At 38.2% G+C, this 24,445-nt stretch overlaps 1 long non-coding RNA gene across 1 annotated transcript in view; it reads left to right on the top strand.

The window, feature by feature from the left end:
- Positions 1-23,601: 23,601 nt before the first annotated feature.
- LOC121068068 overlaps positions 23,602-24,445 on the top strand; it is a 46,130-nt gene continuing 45,286 nt past the window's right edge. The window contains exon 1 of the long non-coding RNA XR_005818590.1: positions 23,602-23,699. This is a non-coding gene — a long non-coding RNA (uncharacterized LOC121068068). The remainder of the gene's footprint in view (positions 23,700-24,445) is intronic.

Genomic DNA, 24,445 nt, shown 5'->3' with positions numbered 1-24,445 from the left:
ATGCAGAAGGAATCAGTATGCTGCTTGTACTTCAGCAAACAGCCCTGAAAAGAGAGAAACATGACAGAAGCAGAACATTACTGTAAGTATTGATTGTACAACATATAACATGCTCTGTGTGGATCAGAACAGGAGATTAATACAGAAACTGGAGTCTCTTCTCATAACAAATTGACTTGGCCTTTATGTTTTGCATTTTCAGTCTCAAACATTACAAATGCAGAGTATTTTGAATATATTGGCACTTGTTTGTTAACAGTATGAGCAGCACATGCAATGCTATGCATGATTTAGTTTTCAGTTCACATGTGTTACAAACCTACCACTTTAGATGATAGCATTTGTTTATAATTAAAGTATACATGTGGATATTCCTGAAATTGTGTATGTTTAGGGAATTATATTTTAGAACTAGGATGGAGCATTGAGAGGAGGAAAAATAAAAAGAAGTGCAAAATCAACTTTAATGACAGGCTGCCCTTTAAGATGAAGTCTTTCCTTTCAATTCGGTGTCTATTCATTTCTGTGGAGTGTGAGCAAACGGAAAGGAAATAGCTTTTGGCCTGATGAGAACTGGGAGGATGTTTCTGTACAAGAATACTTTGTATGCTGTACATCTAGACAGTTTTCATTGCACTGGCTGGAAGAGGCATTAATGCTATTATTGAAAAATGCTGAAGCTAAAGAAGATAGATCCTCACCTAAATGTTATAGCTCAAGCAGTTAAGACACCCAGCGAAGCTATGATATACTTTTAAAGTAAGGAGGGCGTTGAAAGTGAATTTGTAATCAGAAGCTGCCACTATATACAAATGGTTTTAGGAGCCCAGAATAATACCTGTATCAAACGTGTTCAGAGCTGGATTCTACAAATTATGGCATTCAGTGGCTCTGATCCAGCAAAGAGATGGTTTGCTATCATCCACGGACCACTGATACAATGACTTACAGTCCTAATATACACAGGAAAAGCTGAACAGTACCAGAGGCTTTCTCACAGAGACCTGCAAAGCACTGGACTGTGTTAATGCCAGCTTCCAAGCCCCGTGCTTAATCTGTCCTTGCCTTATGATTTTAGAAAAAAGGCATGTGTTTATGCATAGACCAGAACACCCCAAGTAAGGCAGGATGGATGGAAATTGTGAAAAAAATGAGGGCTGACTGCATACTAAATTATTGAAGATTCAAATCACAGCAAAATCATTTAAACAAAGGCAACAAGACGTGACAGCCTTTTTTGCTGTTATTTAGTTTTCACATGGAATATCCTTTGTGTTTACAGTCCACTGTTCAGACAACTCAAGGCTGATGGTATTTCAGATTTCACACCTCATGCTCTAAAACTTTCCAGGATCAGCTCTGTGCTTTGAAGCCTACAGTGTAAGGCAGTAAACATTAATGAGTCATAAATATATTTGGTCAAAAAAAGTGTTTTACAGATTATACTTGCTTTAGTCTATGTTGATACTATTCATTTTCCTGTAATTTCAAGAATGTGTAGGATGGCAGATTGCTTCATCAGGACTGCACGACTTTGAGCTATCAGACCTTACAGAAAACTTTTGTCTTAAAGGCTTAAAGTAAACAATTAGATATTGAAACAAATTATTGTGGCCATATGTTTTCCTGACCAGAATCGCCAGTAGGTTTTTGCTTCTACTTAACTGTGAATGAATTCCTATTAAAACTGCCAAAACAGCTAACAAATTCTGAAGAATATGATAGTTAAAAGTATGATGTCTAAGAGGTAGTGTTTTAATGAAGATAATGATCACCATCTTATGTTAACTAGTCTAACAAAAGTGGTGTGCAATTGTTTGCCCTGGATGGCAGCTCTCGGTGTACAGGTACTGTACATGCAGTAACACTGAGCTGGTAAATGGAGATAACCTCTCATAGATATTAGCTGCGTGTACGTGCCTGTCCCAAAGCACATTTTCACAGACGGTGTGTGCGTACAGAGATGCACAGAGGCATACACAATGCAAAGCACTGCTGTGGCAGTGGACAAGGCAGCAGAGCAGGCAGGGAGGCACCGACTATCAGTGCAAGCTCTTCCACAGGGAAATCCCTCTCCTCCACTTTGGTGGGAGAGGATGGCTCTCCACTACCCCTAACAACGTGCAGAGAGCATGGTTTTACCTGTGCTGCTGAGCAAACTGAAAATGCAGGACAGGTCAAAATCACAGCCATACTGATTTCAGCATCTGTCGTTACGGCTGGCTGCCTCCTGTGCTCTAGTGAGAGAGGTTTCTGTGTAGGCAAAGCCTCCGTACTAAGCTCCAAACTAAAGGTCATCCTGGGGCTCAAGTGTTTTCCTTTTTGCTGTTTTCTCATAGCTTGTAGTGGCAGTGACATCTTTCTCAGTTCCTTCCACCAGTGCATTCCTATTCCTTCTGTTTTTCATGTCATCCCACTTTTACTCCTGAGCCCCTGGGTAATGTTAAACACTCTGCTTCCTGGCTTAATTGGTGTGGCCTCCTCACACTTATTTAAGGTTTCACTCCTGTGATTAGAGTCTTTGCAGGCTGTCTCGAGAGATTTTTGTAGACTTGCTGGGAAAGAGATTGGCCATCTGCGTGGGTCCACTTGCAGAACTATGCATTAACTGCAAAGTCTTCGTAGAAAGAAATGGCTTAATTATGACAATAGTGCATAATACTAGAAAATTTGAAAAGTGCACAAATGCATATATACAAATACACATATTGAGGTTGATATATAAGGAGTAATTCTTCCCATAATACTATACGAAGCACAAGAGATTTATTTTTTAATTAGAGCAAAACATTCCAAAATTGTCTAATTGATGGATGTGAAGCTTTAGCAAAGCATTGAACATAAGGGAACCTGACATTAAATGTTTGGTATGTTGCCATGACATTTGCTGAATTTTATTTTTATGTGGAATTTAAACCATCAGTGCTGCTAAATTTGATTTTTAGAGGAATAATGCAAAATAATGGAAACAAAATAGAAAAGAATGCAACTCTTGTGAATGTGGCCAGATACTACATATTGTACTTCTGAAAGTGATCAGAAAAGATTTATTTTGTTTTGCTTTGAAATTCCTCTACGTACAGAGTGGAATGTTTTTTAAGAATTAGTGGGTTCCTTTAAAGAACAATTCTTTAGCTTTCCTTCACTTTAAATCTAAGCTTTTCAATATATTTACTTTATTTAATCACTTCTTTTTGTGGAAGGAGAAAATAAATACCACTGATAGGTGTGTTCATTTATATTAATTCAAAGGTTGCTGATGTTCAGCAGGCTTGATCAACTTATTTTGTTACATTACATCTGTGGTAAATTATTACCATAATTCAGTATTTGTCTTTGCAGATGCATCTTAGGTAAGCAAGATACATCTTTGGCTCTACCTGTATTAGGAAGACAACTTGTACTGGCTTTTGGTTTTATTCCAGATACATATCAAGTCTCTTGCAAGAGAGGCTCTTGGGCACTGGAGTATGTCACACTCCTAGAGAATCCATATGGTCATGGGAAAAGCCCTTGCAAGAATGAACAGTGGGCAAGTAAAACAGGAGATCTGCATGGATTGTTTGGCAGTTTTCCTGGATGGGAACTTTGTCAAAAGGGCCAAACTTGTTTACTATGGGCAGCTTACAATGTCTAATCCAGTTCATCAAGGTCATTTGGGCCTTGGTCCTGGCACATGATTCAGTCTAGGTCAGTTTAATTCATTTCTTTTCTAGCCTTGAATTATCATTGTCACATCCCTTACATCCTTGAGTGTGAAGGGCAGTGTGCAAGCTTCTGTGATTTTATTTGTTTCTTTGTTTGTTTTGTTAAGAAATGTTACCACTGGCTAGATAAGAAATACATGAGTGAGTTTGAGAGGATGACTCTATGTCCTATCTTTATCCTGGTATTTTCAGGATTAAAATAAGACCCCACCTCATTCGCCCTTCCCATAGTATGCTATGCATGTGGAACCTCTAGATATAGTTGTAGTTTAAAGACGTACATCCAAAACTGCAGGGAACAGTGGCTAAGCTATACAGTGGCTGACGATGATTTGCAATTAATTAAAAAAAAAAAGGCATTGGGAAGTATTCTTATAAAGAAGGTAAATAAATCATTGATTCTTACTGATCGTGATATCGGTTAAGCCTACCTGAACACTGATCCCTACAACTTGATCAGAATTTAGGGAGGTGGTATTGCCATTTACCAGTTGCATAGGGCTACAGTCACAGTATTCCTGCATTTTTCTCTAAGGAACGTGGCTTATTACAAAGACTGAAAAAGATCATTTCATGTTTGTGACATGTCCACATTAGGGGGAAGAAAAGAAGATATTGTAATGTTTTTGTAATCATACATATTCACAATCCTAGTGCAAACAAAACAGTTTTAATATGGACAGACCAATTGAAGCACATAAATAAATTAACAAACAAAAGAAATATTTTGATCAGTTAAGATGTTTTTTTTTTTTTTTTTTTAAACTTCAGCTTGCCTTGCCATCTTTGTGTGAAAAGAGGCCGACATTGTTAATCAGGCTAGATGACCTATGGCCTAAGGCTTTGAGCTGTAGTAGACACAGTAGGCCTCAGAAGACATTTAGGAGACTATTTTTCTTCTGGTGAAGCTTCTTCCCAGAGGACTCTAAGTGTTGGGCAAATTTTTTATGTTGAACTACATTAAAACTGCAGACCATAAATAGAAAAGTACATCTGCCATCTGTGCCTTCACTCCAGGATGACCTCTGTCAGTGAGGTTCTATGTTTTTCTTATGTGGACATCCACTTCCCAAAGAATCAATATGCACTGTTGTCCTGGTTTACCTTTGAAGAAAAAACTGTTTTTCAGACAAAGGGTTCAAATATGCAGTGACATAAATTTTCATGCATTTCAATAAGGTGTTAATTTCAAAGTCTATTGGAAAACATAAATGCTCTCCCAATTTAATACACCAGTCCACAAACACAGGGGAACTTGGCTCGCCTCTTCTCAAGGGTAGATGGCCTCTGGGTAAAGGGTGTGATTCCTACTAACAGATGGTGTCCTCTCTGGAATAGCCAGGGGTACGCTGAGGCACTCCCTATAAAACTCTTCACAAACACAGGAATCTGAGCTCTTTGCTGACTCTTTATTTTAAAAAGTGATTACGTGGCATCCATTGGGAAGACTGGATTTTACACTCTCCTTCCACTCCTGCAACTCCCACTCCTTCTGTGCTTCCTATCAATAGATAGCAGAGAAGAAAAGTTTTGCACCTTTGAGGGGGACAGGATTTCACCCAAACTCCCCTCTCAGAGAGCTTTCAGCCCAAACTCTGTTTGCACAGAGCCTGGTATAATTCTACAGCAGAAGTTGTTGGAGATAAAGTTGCTTCTAGATACTTAGTAAAAGACGGAGACTTTCTCCATGAGAAACGTAGTTCTCAGGATATGGCTGAGACACAACACTACATTCTTAATCCAAGTGAACCTTGTCTAAAATAGCTAACATGGATTAAACCACCAATAAATCAGTCTTTAATTCAGATTAGTGGCTCAAATTCTGCTACATTCAGCTGCTCATTTGGCTGCCTTGCATTATTCCAGCAACACAAAGCAGCAAGTGAATATGGCCCAGCACATTTCTTGTGAAATCATGGATTTGTTTAATAATGTGCTGCCAGCTTGATTTGCCCCTTTTAGGAGTCACCTCAGTGAGATAGCAGTAAGCTGGAAAGGTTTCTGAGAAGATTTTTGCCTAAGGGAGCATCATGTGTTACAGAAGTCATGAGAAAAAAACAAACCTTTGAATGTTTTATTCAGTTTGATTACAATTCCAATAGTGCTTACCGCAAAATATGCAAACCTAATATTTCTCCATTTTTCTACGGGACTTGCTTTCTCAGTCCTTCTCACTGTTTCATCTCACATTTTCAGTCTATCAATTCCCTCCTTCAGGTTGTGAAAAATCTCTCCAGAATAAGCACCCCATGGAGCCAATTATTTGCATGATTTGAAATGAGGAATTTGTCAAACGTAACCCCTTTTTTTCCCATCCTTTAACAGACAAGCTCCCACAAATATATTTGCTGCTTAAAATTGCCTGTCCATGTAAAGAAAAGTCTTGTTAACAAGAACTACTGGAAAGAACCATGTAATTTCTTTAGCATAACAAGCTTTGGGATGTCGAGGTTTTGTGCCATACGTACTTTGAGTTCTGGTACAAGTTCTGTCTTATTCCTGAGTCAAGCGTTTCTCAGGGCTTGCGCTCACATAGCAAAATTGTTAGTGCAGTCCTATAAAAAGTGGTGTATGCAGTAAAAATGACAATGCGTAAAGACAGCTTACAGTAATATGGAACTAATTTATTGAATATAAATATAATTTTCTATACTGTGCATTTTATAATTCAGCAGTTATAGAAACTGCACATACAGCAATAAAAGTAAGATCATGGATACCTTACTGAAACCAGAGCAAATTTGTCAATGACTTTAGTAGGAAGGTGTTGAGGCCTGGGACTGTTTTTTAAAGACTATTGAAACTGAGAAAGACATGCCAAGATATGATGATTGCAGATACTTGGCAAACAGAGAACATAACTTACTGACTGCGGAGTCTGAAATATACAAATTGTATTCACAAAAAGAGAAGATGATCTTTAGTCCATAAAACATTGATACCTTTACAGGGAAGGGGTTTCAATTATCTTTAAAAAACAAAACCAAAAAAAAAAAAACAAAAACACTTCTGTTTAAGACCAGTCCATGAATTGCTTGTGCACTGATTGCATTTTATGAACATATGATAAGCTGGTCAGGTCACTTTTGTTTTAATTAAGAATGTAGACATATTTGAATGATTTGCAGTGATTTAAATGAATCAAGTTCTATAGTGCACCATTAAATCTGCCAAAAAAATGGTGTATAAACAAACTGTAGGATGCTGTTTGATCAGTTGTCAGAGTAGAGGGTAAGTTCCTCTGTTAGTGTTGTCAAAACATAAACTGCATAGTGTAATCTCTCAAGATAAATTAAACACATTATTTTGCAATTTAGATTAAAACCAAATCTTAACTATAAAGTATTTGTAGTATTAATTAGCCATAGAATGGTAAATACAGCAACAATAACTTACTCTTGAAAGAGAAATACTGAATGAAGTCTAATACATTTTACACAGAAGTTTACAGACTGAAAAAGTGTAGAATTTGCCAGTGCAAAAGACACACTTTTCCAATAGCATGTGATTCTTACTGAATCTTTGAAGTAGAGGACAGGGGGTTTGGTCTTAAGTTTCCCTTGCATGAACTAGTTTTCTGAACTTTAAAAGATCCAAGATATAGAAAGGATAGCACAGGATGTTGACTACATTTCAGAAGAACAATGCTTGGCACCTCCAGGAATGATGCATGAATTTGTGGGAATATATTTCCTTATGAAACAAGAACTAGGTTTGTCTTCAGTGTAAACTACAGGTTGTCATCCATGAATCTAAAATTCCTTACTTTGTTATTTCACTTCAGGCACTTGAATTAGCCATTTTTAAGCCAGACCTGCAAACCATATTCACTTTGTTGCTTATCTTTGCTAAATGCATTAAAAATGAAATGTGCCTAGTTGCCCAGCTGTCAAAATGGGAATTTCTATGAATAAAACATAAGTTATGTTTATCCTGGTACTTGGCTTCTCCTCTGAAATTGAGAGTTAGTATAATTAAGGATAGGGGCTGTTCTTTATCATAGCAAAACCAAATCAGGACAGAAGTATACAGACTTGTGATGTACACATTTCAGCAGTTGGCTTCAAATATCAAGTGATGATTTAGAACTAGTCAGATAAAGAAGGACAAGGTTCTTACTGAGTAACACTCCTAGCATGTTCAAGAGAAAGTCCATACAGAGAGGGTCTGTATTAACTGCAATGTTTTACATTCCTTTTGGAAGGAAAGGGAGTCTTAGGAAAAGGTTACCCTACTTCAATCAATAACTAGAAAAGAATGGTTGTAACAGCTAGAGAAAAAAACAACAACAAAATTAACCTTGTGAATTTTTGGATAGTCCCATCTTCCTTCATTATAGAGATTCCTGTAATCACTTTAAACTCTGCAGGTTGGAACAGTATTCCAGGCATACTCTATTAAATCTAACTATTTTAATAATTCTTTCTATTACCAGGTATTTTAGGTCAGTAGGAAAATATGTACTGTGAGGAGCCATGACCACAGTCTCTTCAATAAAGTTTCACTGCAAGAATTTCCTTTGTGAACAGTTTGGCTTGAGCAAAGCGGAATTTATAGAGTTTTTATGTTGACTACATAAGATTACGTGTAATGAAGTTACTTTCTCTACAATAAAATACCTGCTTGCTCATATACCTCTGTGTGAATGCCAAAAGCAGTTTTCCATTGTATAGAATACAGAACATGTGTAGTTCTAGTTAAATTGGATAAACTTTTATAAGCATTTCTTTAAATGACAATGTATTACTTAAGCCTCACTACTTTACACTTTTTAAAATAATTGTTTTTGCTCCTTATTTTTCTTATACTTTTTTTTTTTCTTTTTAGGGTAAAACACCTTAAAAACAACAACAAAAAATCAAATAAAATGAAAAAGATGATAAAATGAGCATAACCTTTAAAATATTTGAACAAATGAAATTCACATACACATCAAAGAACTCAGAATAATATACAATTTAAGTTGCCTGGTTCCCATAAAATGAATCACTTTGGATTAATTATAGGTATGTTAAAGTAGATAAATAACCTTGCTATGTGATGATTTCCTCATTGGGTGCAATACACATTTCTACATATTTGTCTATACCATATATAGAGAAATAGATATGTCTGAAATTGCACATGCATACACAACATGTATTGTGTATATACAATACATGTGTAAGACAATATACAGCATATTGTGTATACACATATATATACAAATATGGTATGTTAATCTCAGCAAGTAGAAGGTGTAACATACCTGAATAGCAAAGGAGAAAGCTAGATGGCAAACAGAAGGCTAAGGGCAATATAGTTTTGGCATGTATAGTTTATTCTAGGCAGGGATGAAATATTTAGGCAGTATTTTAAGTTTTATATAAAACACCCAACAACATACATTTGCTGCATTTTTTTGTTTCATGACACACATGATGAACACAGGAACAGTGAAGACACGAGTATTTGTACAGAGCTTTGAAGTGGACTTCAGACCTGACTGAAGGTCCGTTAGCTGTGCACCATAAAATGACACTCGTGAAAAGCATGGATGTTAAAACAGACGTTTCTGAGGCATTCCTGATGAAAAATACAGTGTGAAACATGCTATAGGATTCCACTGGCTAGTGACTCAGATTGTTACAGAAATGTCAGGAATCAGCCAGTTAGCTGCTGTGACAATAACTGTATAAGCCAGCCAAATAGTATCTGGTCCTAATTTTCTGTGGCTTTTCATGGGTGGGTGGAGTCTTACTCTGTTTCCCTACTGCATTTTTCCAGACGTAGTTGCTGCTGATGCTTTTTGCCTGTTTGTTTGAATGTGGCCTGTACCTTTCAAAACTTGACACAACCAATGAAGATGAAACTTCTGACATCCTCGTTGACATTATAGAGGTGTGCAGTATTGAACCTTTTTCTTATTATTTCAGGGGAACATTTAATAGACTTTGGGCCTCTTTCAGGTTGTGGTGACACTAATTCTGATCAATCACATCTAGAACTTGGAGACAGATTTGTATTTTTTTTTCTCCTGTGAAAAGCCAAGATTAAAAAATGTTCCTATCAGACAAGAAACAACTCTAATGGTAATGCAGACAGACTATGTGAAATACACATTCAAGTCACTTTCCATCTCTCTTCCATACATCAGCCTCTATGGCCATTCTGAGTTTTTAATGGCAAACCACTGCCTTCAGCTTTCCACCTTGTGCTGCTACACAAACCTGTGTAGCAGAGGCAGCAGGACGGGTGTTGTCTTTCTCTTTGGCTTGGTGTTAACTCCTGAGGTCGCTAATGAAAATGGAAATGGATGCTTGTTTGCGGGTATATGTGGCTGTAAATGAGGGTGTCTGAGCAGCCAGTATATACTGCACATACTGCTCCTGTGAGAAGGCCAGAAAGCTCCTACGGCCTCTACACTTGCCAGTTAAATCCAACAGAGGCCATAAGTCAGAGCCATCAGTCAGGCTTTCCCTACACTTGATTATATAAACAAAATGCTTTTTATTGTTATATAAACAGAAATTCTTACAATTATCAGGTAACTGTAAGAAAATCTTTCTCCAGGGTAACCAGTACCTTGGGAGTTATGTCCCCTATTAGGCTGTAGGAGATTTAAATTCAAGCTCCTTGTTTCACTCAGGTATGTTCCCATGAAATTCTTTTGTTCTGATTAAATGAATTGTTTCACTGAGACATTTCTGAATAACTACAGTCATAATCCACTGAATACAGCTAACCCCAGGTATAAAGAGAAATAATCTTGCAGATTGTGTTCTTGAATCTGTAATGCTTCAGAGGAGCTAGATTTATACCATATTTTGCTAATTTCCAGAAAAAAGAATGTTAATGTTATATTACGACATCCATCCGGCATTTGGATAAGTACAAAACTATGGGCACACCTTCCTAACACATTTAGCTTAAGCTATTAAGTCTTAAAGTGTCTTCACAACTTTGTTCCTCTATGATCCTCTTTTACCCTTTTACCCCGAAAAGCAAACAAGTTCTATACTTGGAAGGATTCCTGAGGTGTCTGAGCCCAGCAAATTCCACATACATGAAGTGAGAGCAGAAACTGTGAAGACACAGACACTAGTGTAAGTCTCAGAAGTGATGAATTTCAGAGGTTCTGATGAAGGCTACCTAGCTGCTGAGCTAACTGCCAGGTAAAGTGTAAAAAGCCTGCCGTTCATTTACTGCATTGGTTGTGCTTCACAGATACACACTCTGCCTCTATTTCTGTTACCGTCTTGCAGCCTATGGAAAGAGGTGTGAACAATTAGCTAATGAAGAGCACACTATGTCTAGACAGCTAACTGTTAGCAGATGATCACTGTTTATATTTGTCAGCGAGCTGAGTGACATGAACAAGATAGATGTGCATCAGGAATAGATATCACCAGACTCCAAAATAATGTCCTTGCTGTGTACGTGGTTATTTTTTTTTTTTTCATTGTCAGATGTGCAGCCAATGCTGAGTCCCAGTCTCATAATTTCTCCAGTGATGGAGAGACTTTATGATCAGACCTTTGAAATGTTTACCTTCTGCACAAGGTTACCTCTTCTGTTCTTGCATTTCAAAAATAGAAATAATGGTATGTATTGCTTTTCACCCACTAGGAATTAAAAGATCAAGGCTTAAATGTTGTATGAGGGGCACTGTAAGACACCAGAGCTAGACCTGATGATAGGTGCTAGATTGAGATTCAGGAATCAACAGGTCAGCTCCTGTCTTTGTCACGCATTTCCCGTTTGACCTTAGACAAATCATTTTGCCACATTTCACTGTGCCTTGTTTTGCAATCTGCAAAGTGCGGATAAAGGTGCGCTGTGGGAAGACAACTATGTGAAAAGTATTATATTGCTGCAATTTGGAGAAGGACTTGCAGATATTCCTGTCAATGAACTTGTGTGTAGACTTCTGTAGTACATTTTCTTCTACATGATGATTTTGTGGAAGGTAGACGGAGGCAGAAGTGAAAACATGGAATAGCTGTTTGTCATTTCATCTATCTTGCTGCAGGCAAGGCTTCAGAGCAGACTGCTTTGTGGTCCTATAAGTATATGGCAATATTTAAGTAAACGTTCAAGACCTCATATAACTGTCATGCTTAAGTTGTATCAACTAATGGAAGCCATTAGGACGCCTATCTACTAGAAGCAGAGTTTTTAGGTACAAAGAAGAAATTTATGGTTCTGTCTGGTTTAAAATGAAATGGGAATGTTTTTAAAGGATTTGCTATTAGGAAACTTTGGCTTTTCTTTCTAGCTATAAACAGATGCTTATTCATATTATGCCAGATTTACTAGCTAAGGCTGCTCTTCATCAGCAATGCATAAATCCCCCTTGACTGATTGGCAAGGCACAACAAATAAGCTGGCATATAATGGGGGAACTTGCTTACTCTTTTTGCACTGATTTTACAGTCCTATTCCTGCAATATGCCTGTTGACTTTGGTGGTCCCAACACAGCTTCTAAGAACCGTTCACAAGAAGAAATGCCGAGGGATGACATTTGGTCTGTGCTTAGTCTGTGGTGAGAGCTGGATGTGAACTATGTCATATACAATATAAAGCAAAGGGACTGAGCACACCCTGTCTGTTTTGTGGTCAATATTTCCTTGAATAAATAACATGGAAGATATAAAAGAAGAAGGAAATATTATGATTCTGCTAATGTGACCCTGCATTGTTTGTGTATGTTTTTGAGTAGCTGGTAGCTGTCAATCCAGCCCTCTATTGTTAGGCTGTACCCTTGCCTAGGAGTGATCTGAAAATAAATAAATAAATAATAAAAAAAAAATGATGCAATAAAAGAGAATGTCATAAATCCTTAGCAGATTGATAACAACTGAAAATGATCACCTCTCTAGGGATGTTGTTGTTTATTATACTGTCAGTTTCCTATTTTTCACCATTTTATAAGGCATTGTGGTATTTTATGGTGTGGTAATGTAAACCCACCACCATGGAGCTCTCATGGGCAGTCCATGGACATGGAATTGCAAAATTCCCTTATCTCCTCGGGAGGTTTCTTCACCTAAGAGCTGGAGCATATTGGTTCATTACTGGGATTTGTGCTCTGGTAATACAGACCATAGAAATCAAACCTTCTGCTCGCCCTTTTACCAAGAATGAAATTCTGTCACTGTTTCGGGCTGAAAAAAAAAAAGTTTGGGCATTTACAGGTAGATGTCTCCATCCTAAGTCATCACCCTTTGCTACCTTTATAGCTGTGTGAAGACAAAAAGTCACTTTAAGGTCATGATCCACATGATTTATTTCACACCTCTCTGTTAGTATGAGACGAATATGAAACTAGAAATCCTGCGTTCTCTCCATTGACTGTGAAGGGAGCCAAAGGTGACTCAAATGCAGACGGCAACCCTGAACACCTCCTCTAGATTAGATTAATACCCAAAGTGTTTTAAGTTATTCTGCAGAGTTTGAGATTCATGTGGATTATGTCTCCTTTTAAGACCAACGCAGCTTTCAAATCTCTCCTCCAAAGGTCACAGGGACAACTGAATTGAAAGTCGTGTGTTGGAACGGGAGGACCTCTCCCTTCCTTGCTGTGCAAGGTGAGGAATTGCATTCTACAGGCTCATTCTCCCCCTGAGAGTGTTAGAGGACCTGACACTAAAATCCTTTCTGTAGATCAGGCTGTTTGTTTGACAAATCTCTGCTTTGACTTAGGGGAACTGGTTTTTTAAAGGTTGCCAATTTTGCACATTGCAAAGGGGTAGGGAGAGGTCAGCTACAGTTCAGTAGGAAATGAGCAGAACACCACTGGACTCACTTTACCAAGGATTCCTTACAGACATTTAATCAGAATGAATTTCTCTTCAGTCTTGTCAAGGCTGATAAACTTCATGAGAAGACCAAACCATTTATCTGCTATAAAAAGCTTGAGATTTAGAGAAGACTAAACGAAGGAGCCCTCATTATTTGTATTTATACAGCATACACAATGAACTATCTTTAGCTTTCATGCTGTATTCTTAACACATTTGAAGTATAGAAGTGGAAACTGGGAATAATTTGTCTGTGAACTACATGCCTGTGGGGTGTAGGCTAAAATGCCTTCTTTGATCTAACAATGAAGTGAATTTGTGTCATGGACCACACACTGGAAACAAGGCAAGCGGTGGAAAGATAGAGGGAAGGGTTCAAACATTAATGTTAAGGTCCATGTACATGTATCTTCCTCTCTATTTTGCCCTAAGATTAAAAGGCAGTTGCTGGGGTATTCAGAAGAGTTCTGTGTTGCTATGGAGCACAGCAAGGTTTTGAGCTTAAAACTAACGCACACTAGTGTAAAAAAAAAAAAAAAATTCCTTATTGTTTTGCTGGTGTCTGTGTTGTTACAATTTTGTTGTCTTTCTCTAAGTGCTCTTTGCTCAGAGGTGGGGGAAATCAGTTCATTACTTGACCTTTTTAAACAAGTTGCTTTCTATTTTTCCTAGTTGACAATGTAATGGATTTCAGGACTTTCATTCAATACAGGATGTGTTTTTATACAGCTTCTTCTTCATTTTTTTTTTTTTTAATATGCTAACCTTATTTGTCACAGACTAAAAGTGTAGGTCTGTGGTTACACAGTGTGCACATGTCCTGTAAATATGTTTGCACTGAGATATTAATAACCAAATTCAGTCCTGCTAATACCACTGTTGATTTCTCTGAGGTTACATTAGGGTTGGGTTTGCCTCTGTGTGAAAGTCAGCTGATGTTTTTCATCATGAGGAAGAGTCTGAATATATGTGTCACTTATTTGGGATGTCCTGCCTTTCCTCTCTAGAAGAGATGAAGATGTCCTAATAGTGATTTTACAACGATGCTTCCCATTACATACATGCATTAACTCTCTTGCCAACATGAAATATCGTTTTTTTTGTTTGTTTTTTTGTTTTTTTTTTCATATTAAATGAAGCATAAATAAAACAGAGCATCCTATGCTGGAGGACAAACGTAGAAGGATATTAGAAGTGTTCTTACTGTGACCAGTGAAATTCTCAGCTGTCCCAAAATGACTTAGGCTCACTAGTGTAATTAATTTTTTACAGTATTTATGTTCCTGAACCACTTAGTTTTTTTGGAAATCCAACCTACTCCCAAGTGCAAGTACATGGAAATAAGAACTCTGCCTGACTCACTGCAGTAAATTAAAATCAGATGTCTGAAGACAGCCTCTAGCTGTCTGCCTTGCCTGTCTTCTGGATGGTGTTGTCCACGAATTAGAGATCTCCTACAAAGGAGCATCTGAATTGACACATTGATTTGTGCAACACACTAAGATAAACTGAAATCAGAGCTTTTTTACCTTACATGACCAGCTGAAAACAGGAGCTGAGTTGTGATCAGCTCAGACGATGTTGTCCCGAGGCTAGCAATGTCCCCTGCAGGGCTGGGGTGGGAAGCTCAGGGAGTGAACAGCTCAGCCATCCAACTTTAAAATGCCACCACAAGTCTGTCAGAAGCTCTAGCTGAAAAAGAATAGCCTTAGACATGCAATAATTGCCATTCATAGGGGAAGCCACCATCTTAGCAGAAGGCTTGGTCTTGGTCTCTTGCTCCCTTGCTGACAACAATAGAAGGAATTTTGCCCAAATAAGGACACTGTGGTTGTCTGAGGAAGAGGACATTGAAAAAAAAAAAGTGTCAGATAGTTTTAGAAGGGCTGAAGACTTTCTTTGTTGACAGCTTTTGAACCTGAGTCTCATGTGAAGTAAATTAACCAGCACATACAATATCAAGTATCGACTGTTCCACCTTGGCACACTGATTAGTATTAGGAGGACAAGAAAATTGCCTCCAACTCCCCAAACTCTCATCCTATTCCCTTCCCAACAAACGTGATCCTGAAAACTTCTGTGGTCAGTTGGAAAAAACTGCCCAGGAGAATGTATCGATAGGAAAAGCAAGGCCAGCAGTATGTCCATTTTGAGAGCTGCCTTATGGAGGCATAAACTGGTACCAAGTGCCACAGCTCCGGCAGCACCAGCTTGTGCTTATGTGAACCAATACAAAATCCAGGCTACACATGTGTAGGCAGAAGTGGGAAGTAGGAAAGTAGGAAAATATGTAGGCAGAAGTAGGAAAGAGAATAGTCTAATCTTCCCATCCAGATACTGCTCTGCGTTCTCTACCAAACTCAGGGAGTGGGTTTACTGACTCCAGGGAAGGGGGTTCCAGCAGGATAAGTAACATTCATTGACATGGATGAAGCTACCTGAGTACCAGAAGGAAAAAAAAATTAAAAGGTGGGGGTGGGAAGGAAATCTCCAAAGTTAATCTGTTTTGCTGGTTCTTTTAGGATGAGGGAAAGAGCAGGAGAAAGGAGAAAAGAAAAGAAAAGAAAAGAAGGAGAGGAAGAGAAAAGGGGGAAGAGAGAGAGAAAAAAAAGAAAGGAAAAGGAAAAGGGGAGGGCAGGAAGGAAGGAAGGAAAAAGAAAAGAAAGGAAAAAAAAGAAAAGAGGAAAGAAAGAAGGAAATAAGAAAGTAATCTTCCAATCCTCCAAAGATGTTCATTAAACATTCTTAAAAATAGATAGGTGATGAGGGAAATTTTATCAAACTGTGATCTGCTTTGGTTCTAGTATACATTTATGTCTTCAACCATTTGTTCTTTGGTTTTAAAGTACCTTCCTTACAGAGAAAAATACTGAAGGAGAGGACTTTAAGATATGAGTCTCATAGCCTGAAAATATCAGTATTTATAGGAGTCTGGGGGAAACCTTGTAAAAATATTTTCATTTATATTTCATATGATTTCAAAACCATCCTTAGTGTGAGTTTATAAACTGTCAGTAGTCACTTCAAATCATCTTCATATTGCATTTTGCAAAACCTACTATTGGTAGAGAAAACCGAAAATTTACAAGCTTGAGTAGAGGTGACTCAGGTCCAAATTATAGGCAAGGCAAACATGGACTTTACAGGGAAAATAAAAAGATTGGAACATTCCCTTCTTTCTTCCAGTAGTGCAGCTCAGTATATCAGTGTGTCCCCATGCCAGTCATTGTGTGGCTCACTAGCTTCCCTGGACTTTCCATCCACACAGTAGCTGTAGCTCCATACCACTCTCAGGTCTTCACAGCCACCTCAGTGCAGACACTGTGAAAAGAGATTGGAGTACTGACTTCTGGACAGCATTCATCCAAGTCCTGGGCTGTCACTGGTTTTGGAGTCCACTAAAGACAAGTGCAAATGAGAGGGTTTGCCCCTCCCATTCTTTCCAAGCCAAGACATAATGACTTCTTCTCTAGCTATTTTTTTTTTGCTCAAACTGTTTTTCTCCCCTCAAACAAAGGTATAAAATTGTCACAAAGCTGGCATTAGCAGTTGTGGTTTTAATTTTCTCATTTCTTGAACCTTTTTGATTAGAAGTCCACTCAAGGTAGAAAGTTTTCAATAGATGTTTATTTTGATCATCTTTAGAAAATACCAGTTTTTGAGGTTTGTTTTGACTTTTTGGTCCCAATTTAGAATGTATTTTTGGAAAACTAACAAACTTTCACAGGAAAAAAATGTTTTCTCAGCAAACCCACCTAACATTGTTAGCCACATAAGAGGATGAATCGAAAGTTAGAAAATTATTTACCTTTTATGAATGATAACAAATGTGATATATGGATTAATGTAATAGCTGTATTATAACACCCTCTGAGTGCTGAAACTGCTATTTTGTCTGTATCTACAGCATGTTATTTGAACTTAATTACTATCGAAGTTTTATTTTCTAGGGAAGAGGTTGTATGTGCTCTTATAAGCTATATATAAAAAACACAAAAGGACACTATTTCTTAACTTTGCAGGAAAACAGGCAGGATTAGGGCTATGGAAATTGGAAGCTAAAACACAAGAGGAAATACAGTTTTAATGATATAACTGTTCTCAGTTTTAATGAAATACCGTAGTGGTACTTACAGAAAGTCACTCTGTCCCTGTTCTGTTAGTTTTATTGTATATCAAGGCAATTCTTTAAACATCTTTAACCTTTGAGGCAACAGTAGGTATCACTTTTGACACTTAATATAGCATTTAAATTAACAGTCTGCCAAAAATCACAGAGAAGTCAAAGGTCAGGAACAACTCTGTAGATATTCGTCCTCTATATGGGAGGCCATCAGCTGGGAAAAAGTATATTAAGTATATTTTTGGCTTCCTCATTCAGCTTAGAGCCTAGAATCAGTCCAACCTGTACAGCCAACCTTAGAATTAACTTCTGGATCTGAAAGCCCCTCTAAGACTGAAATGAATCATGAGGTTTAAAATAAAGAGGCAGAAACATGGTGCTTATATTGCTCTTTGTTTACATGATTTTCATATAATTAAAGCTGCAGGTGTACTTCTGATTATGCAGGTATTCTGCTGTGTGTTTCTGTGTAAATAATATGTTTGCAGTGTTTGCTGGCACATTGTTCATTATGAGCTCATTTATTTCAGTTCTGTGCAAATAAGAAAACATAAGCCAAATTCTGGGCTAGTTTTCCTTGTCTTATGAGAAAACCTACACACAGGAACAGAGGAAGTATTTTGCTGGGAAGGACACAATTCCCCTGCCCTTTCATCATGTCAGAGAATCTGATATCTCCAGCTAAGCAATACTTGAGATCTATTAAAAGAACCATGAAGGCTGTCTTCTTGAGTTCTCTGTTTCCCAGTAGGTAAGAAAGTGGCTCTAATAGAGCTACACAGCTCTTTTTCCCCCCCCTACATGGTAAGTCTGATCATTTATGTTATGTAAATTGGGAGTAATAATAAAGTCTGTATGCTTGATCTGAGTTGGAAGCTGACCCCTTCAGTGTTCTCACACTTAATCAAAGATACTTCAGTATCATACTTCATGTGGAAGAGGAAAAAAAAAAAAAAGTACTACAGCATAATCTTTGTCTTAATACCCAACACATGCCAGTCCTTTGGATATTCTGAACTTTAATAAGCATGAATGTAGCAGTTCATCATTTTAGTGGTCTGGATTCAAGCACTGAAGGCATGGCCTAATATCTCAAGTCTCCATACAGATGTATGCTTCAACAGAAGTATATTTTTGTCATCTTCATCATTCCCTTCTCTCCTCTGTCCCAAAAAGGCATATGTGAATTGACGTGAGAATCCACAGCCCTTCTGTTAACTAGATTCATGTATTTGGACTGCTGATTCTGTTAGTCCATCTGAAAAGAGATCCCTTCTGATGTTATTTTTAAGATCCAATTTTAAAGTAACCAGCAATTCTGTTTCTGAGACACCACAAGGAAATGACCCAATTAAAGAGCTGAGTATCAGGACCATAAATGCAAATCATCTTTTGGAAGGCACTGATGAAATTCCTTTTCCATTGTCATTAGATACTGGCTTTCTGTCAACCAGTTAATCACAGAAATAATCTTTTAAATATGCGTTAAACCATAGCTATGCCTAATCATCCCATTAAACGTCATCAGACCATTCTTTGCAAAGATAAACAGCTTAAGGAGCATTCTTCCTTTGATCATGTTATCCCCTGATGTTTTTGAAAGGAGAGTGAATGCATCTTCCAGATTTCATCAGTACAAATCTTCAGTGAGCTTCTGCATTGTGCTAGTAGTTTCCTCAGATGACTGCACTATGTAGCTCTTCGCCTTCTCAGACTGAAACATGCATATGAAATTTAATGTATGACTGCCTGTACTAGTTGGAGTCGAAATGTTGATCATTCACCTCCGATAAGGAGGGGATACTGGAGTACATTAGTAAGAAGGGGGCTTCCATTACGGCAATAAGCATATGGCTAAGTTATTAGGAATGACTTCATCCACTGTTTACAGCATAAATAAAGCTGATGTTTTCTTTAGGCGTGTGTTTAGACTGAAGTGAGTGAGACCTCCAATTCCTGAAGACCTAGCTTGCCTTCTAGCTCAATAAGGTGATCTGCAGCAACCCTGTGTATACCTATTGCCTTTAAAGCAAGGGTGTTTTGGTTGTCTGTCAATTTCTGGGGCACTTTTTTCTCTTTCTAGTGACTATAAGGGGCCAAAGTACCAAACACGAGGCACACCTAAAACCCATGCTGGGCCATTTACCTACTGCTTAGGCATTTCACCCTCTTTTACTTTATTCTGGGTTCCTCAGCTTCTTAGGTAGTGAGAATTCAGGGAGTGCTATGTCTTGTTAATTGAAGGGACTATCTTATGGCTTGGTCTCCAAGAGACATCCTGTCTCAGGATCTGAATGGGGAGAACAGCTCATCAGAGTGCCACTTGCTGTGACATGAAACATGCAAAGCTTTTTTTTTTTTTTTTTTTTTTTTGCCAACAGCTTTTGCATTGAGAGATGCACCCCTGGTCTGTGTTGCTAAGAGAAATGGGGAAAATAAGTCTTTGACTGCTGTAGAGGCAGATGTCATGGTAAACCCTGCTGGCTGCTTCAGAGTGAGGACTATAAACATGCATTCTTGATTGATAAGGTACAGGATGGTATGTGACCTGCTATAAGGCTGCAAGGAAGAACACAAAACAGACCCAAGATGATGACAGAAGTTATTGCAGCTTTGATAGCCCCACTTAGAGCATGCAGTGTAAATGCAGGCACTTTCATACACTGAATGTTGAACAGACATTACCACTAGCCATACCAGAAAGCCTGTCCATGCTCCTGACATTCTTTTCTAGAAAAATAATCCTTGCAGGGCACTGTGATGCAGATTGAGCACACCATGAGAGGCAAAGCTTCAACTGACAGGCAAAGTCCTATCTGCCACACAGGCACTAGTTGTGTATTGCTCAGTGATGGATGTCTAGCAGCTTGGTGGATACGTACGTCAGTGTGTCAAGGGGATGTAATTACTGTATTTTAGAGGCTTCAGAGCTGCACTTGAAAGTACAGCTGCCCATGTGCTTTGCTTTGCAGTTATTTTATTGATGTGTGTATACGAGAGCAAAGGTCTAATGCTAGCATCTTTTTACGTTATATTTATTATTTTACAGCCCTACTTGGCAGATTGTAAGAGTAGGTGGCAGGAAGGTAATTTCCCTCTCTGCTTTTAGCAGGGATTTTGAAATAAGAGAATTTTCCTCACTGTATCACAGAGCATTAAATGTCAGTATGACATAATGAAAGCTGGATTTGGATCTTTAGGAATGCTTAATTAACACTGTGTGTGTCAAACTAACCTCTCTCATTAGTTAAGAGTTTTTCATTGCTATTCATTCAAAGTGCTTTAAGGACTAAGTTAAAAGGTGCTTGTTTTAATAATTTGAGTGGCAACATGTCAGATATGGTGGTCACTGAGGTGCATTAGAAGAAGCATGGGTTATGGCTAGCTGAGGCAGTGAAGTCTAGCCACATGAGTGACTAAATTCATTTTTGGAGAATGCACATGATGCTGCACATTATCTTGTAGCATGTTTTATATCTCCCACAAAGATGATGCTGCCTTCCAGAGGGCAGCTGGTTTGGTCTTCGTTCCTGCAGCAGGAAGCCTTGCCTTTTTTGTATGCCTGTCTACCAGTTTTCTATGACGACATGATTAGAAAGGTACAGGTTCCCTACTGCTTAGTGTAAAATAAATAAATAAATAAATCACTCTGCTTATATTTTTTTGTTTTCCCCTCGAAGCTGTCTTGCCTATCTAAATGGAGGTTGATGCCTGTCTTCCCCTTCTTCTAGCCCTGGCCACACATTTCTGCAAACAACCTTGTATCAGTGCTAATGACCATGTATGTGGCTGGGCCATGAGTTGTGTGAAGGAACTGACCCCAGTGAAAATTACTCTGTTAAAAATAAACAAACAAACAAACAAACAAATAAATAAGTAAATAACTTCTGAAGCTGCAGCCTCAAGAGCTACCAGTTGACCCCTCTCACCTTATTGGACTCAGGAACGTGTCATTTCATAATATGGACAGCTGTTTTTCCTTTTCATTTCTACACATTAATTAAATTCCAGGTTTGCAAAGTGATACGAGTAATAGCTTAGTTTTAGCTACAAAATATCAGCAGTACTTCCAGCAGAGCTGTGGGACCTCTTTAAACGAGAAAAAATACTTTAGGGTCTGAGGAAGAAAGAAACACATTTCAACAGTAATGAATGGGAAGATGCAACAGGCAGAATCACCATCTCAGCTTAGGAAAACTATACAAATATTATTGCAAATCATTCCAATGTCTATCTGGTCATGGGCCCTCACAGTTTACTTTACTGCAGTCTCAGAGAGACAGTGTAACAGCATATAATTTTATATGTATATATATAATAACTATATATTATTTATTGCACACCTTATCTCATTACAGTCTCCTATCTTCTTGCAATCTGTGTTTTGGACTTCCTAAGCAGGAAATTACACTGTACTTTCAAGTTTAATAATGCACATTTCCATGAATTTGTCTAATAGCATCTGTGGCAATGAGTACTATAATATAATCTTCTAAAATGTAAAAATAAAGGGTTTGTGCTTGTTTAAAAGGGTCTGTGCTTGTTTAAACCTGCTGCCTGAATTCATTAGGTTTCTCCTAGTTCATGTTTTATGAAAAATTGTGAGTAATCATTCTGAATTAATTTTCTCTAGACTGTTCATATTTTATGAAGCTCTGACAACTTTGCAAAGCTGAAGAGTTTCAGCCTGTTTAACTTTTCTTCAGACAGAAACCACATGACACTTCTGCATGTTGTTTTCAAACTGTCATTTTTCTGTACTTATTCTAGGTTTAATACCTGTTTACAACGGACTAAGCAGGACTGCACACAGTATGTGAAATTTGTATAAGCCACAAATCCATAGACTGACAAGATGATATTTTATACTTTCTCCTTTATCCCTTTCCTGGGGATTCCACAGTTCTGTTCGGAATCTGACTGACTTTTTCAAAGAACTTTCAATGTGGCTTTTCAGACTTCATTTTCAAGCAGGGATAGCCCATTTGGACCTGGACACTGTGTCCAAGCAGTGTGCTTTTTTTCGACCTGCCATCACTTTGCATTTATGAACACTGAATTTTATTTGTTGTTTTATTGTCCAGTCACACAGTACAGTTTGGTGTCACAACGGTACGGTTGTACAGAGAGTAAGGTTACAAACACTCACAGTGTTATTTTTGAATACCATGAATTACTTTATCATTAACAAGCTTTTCCACATCTGTTCTCACCATTTCCATGTAATTTATGAACATAATGAACATATATGAACACAATGAACATATATGAACACAGTTTCCAACACAGTCCATGGGCACAAACTGCATCACTGCCAAACTCCATCTCTTATGAAAACCCTCATTATTTATTTTTCCTAGTGTCCTTTCTTAATGATTTATTATTTTTTATGTTTTATTATTATTTTTTAAACACATGATGAAGAAATCTGCCAAAGGGGAACCCTCTGAGAACCTTCAGCACAGCTGCCCAGGCCCCATGGGCACTCCCAGGCCTGCCTGTCCCTCCCATCCCGTCGGTGCTCCCCCACCAGCCCAGGACCCAGAACCCCATGTCAGCCCCAAGGCCATCAGCCCCTGCCTTGGTGAGGCCAAAGCAGGGCCGGGCTCCAGTTCCCCACAGCCCAGCCCTGCCCAGCCATGGTCACTGGGCCAGGCCCACACACGGGCCCATTTCCCAGCCGCGGCCCATCCCTGTCCCCACAAAAGAGCCTGGTTTGGGACTGTCACTGGCTTGGGTCCTGGTGCCAGGCCCTGCCCTGGGGGTTCCCACTGCTCCCAAAACCAGGGAGCCCCAGCCCCTGCTGTGTCCTGACAGCAAGGTTTGTTTTACATCTTCAGATATCTGCAACAGATTTGTCCAGTATGACTTCATTTTACAACAGGTGGGTTGACTGCTCCTACTGCGTTATTGAATCATCTGCAAATGCTACTCTAACTGACCAACTTGGCTGATATAGAAGTCACTTTTATTTGTCATTTCTTTTCTCTAGAGCCTCCATCAAAGCCGTAAAGCAAAACAAAACTCTGAAAACAAAGACTCTAAAGCAGAATGACCAGGCTGAGCAACAAAGATATGCATCTCAGGTAAGAGCCAGGACATTTGTATCTGAGATTTTTTAGGACCATTTGAACAACCCTATCAACAATTTCTTAGTTGATACTTTAATTTTAATCACTTTTTCAGACTTCCCTCTAGAAGAAACCTTGCAAACTTCTCTGTAGTAAATATTGATGCAAATCAATCATGCATATTTTATTTTATGGCTTTTTGGAGTACTCTTAGTGTACTTCAGTCACCTCTGAGCTCTGAAGGATCACTTGCTTCCTGTTTTCTCTTTTTAGAAATATACAGCTTTTATGTGACTAGCAAGCTCTCTCTCCAAATCTCATTTGACACCTTTTTATACCCTGTACCAGCTTTCTACTCTTCTTAATTTTCTGTTTCTTCTACAAAATTCTATTTTTGAAAGACATGATGCTTTTAATGGTTTCTTCTCTTTTAATTATGCTAACTTTTCTTAAGATTTTTAGTCTTGATTGTGGTATACATTTCCTCTGAACAGCTCACTTTTATTTTATAAAACTATCTCCATGGCAACTGTAAGCATTTTTATCCCTTTAGTGGCTTCTTTTTAATTTAACAATCGTCTTAATTTTTAGTGATTCCTTTTTCTGAAGTAAGTCACTACAATCACAAGGCTTATTTGTTTATCTATTTATCTATTTATTTATTTATTTGGGGGGGGGGAGCTAGCAAACATGCTGAATCTGTGAATCTGAGCATGCTGAATACAGTATTGCAGAGCAACTCAGATCCTGGGCACTATTTC

Source organism: Cygnus olor, chromosome 3 (genome assembly GCF_009769625.2).
Source record: "Cygnus olor isolate bCygOlo1 chromosome 3, bCygOlo1.pri.v2, whole genome shotgun sequence".
NCBI lineage: Eukaryota > Metazoa > Chordata > Aves > Anseriformes > Anatidae > Cygnus > Cygnus olor.
This window is presented reverse-complemented; position numbering and strand designations above follow the sequence as displayed.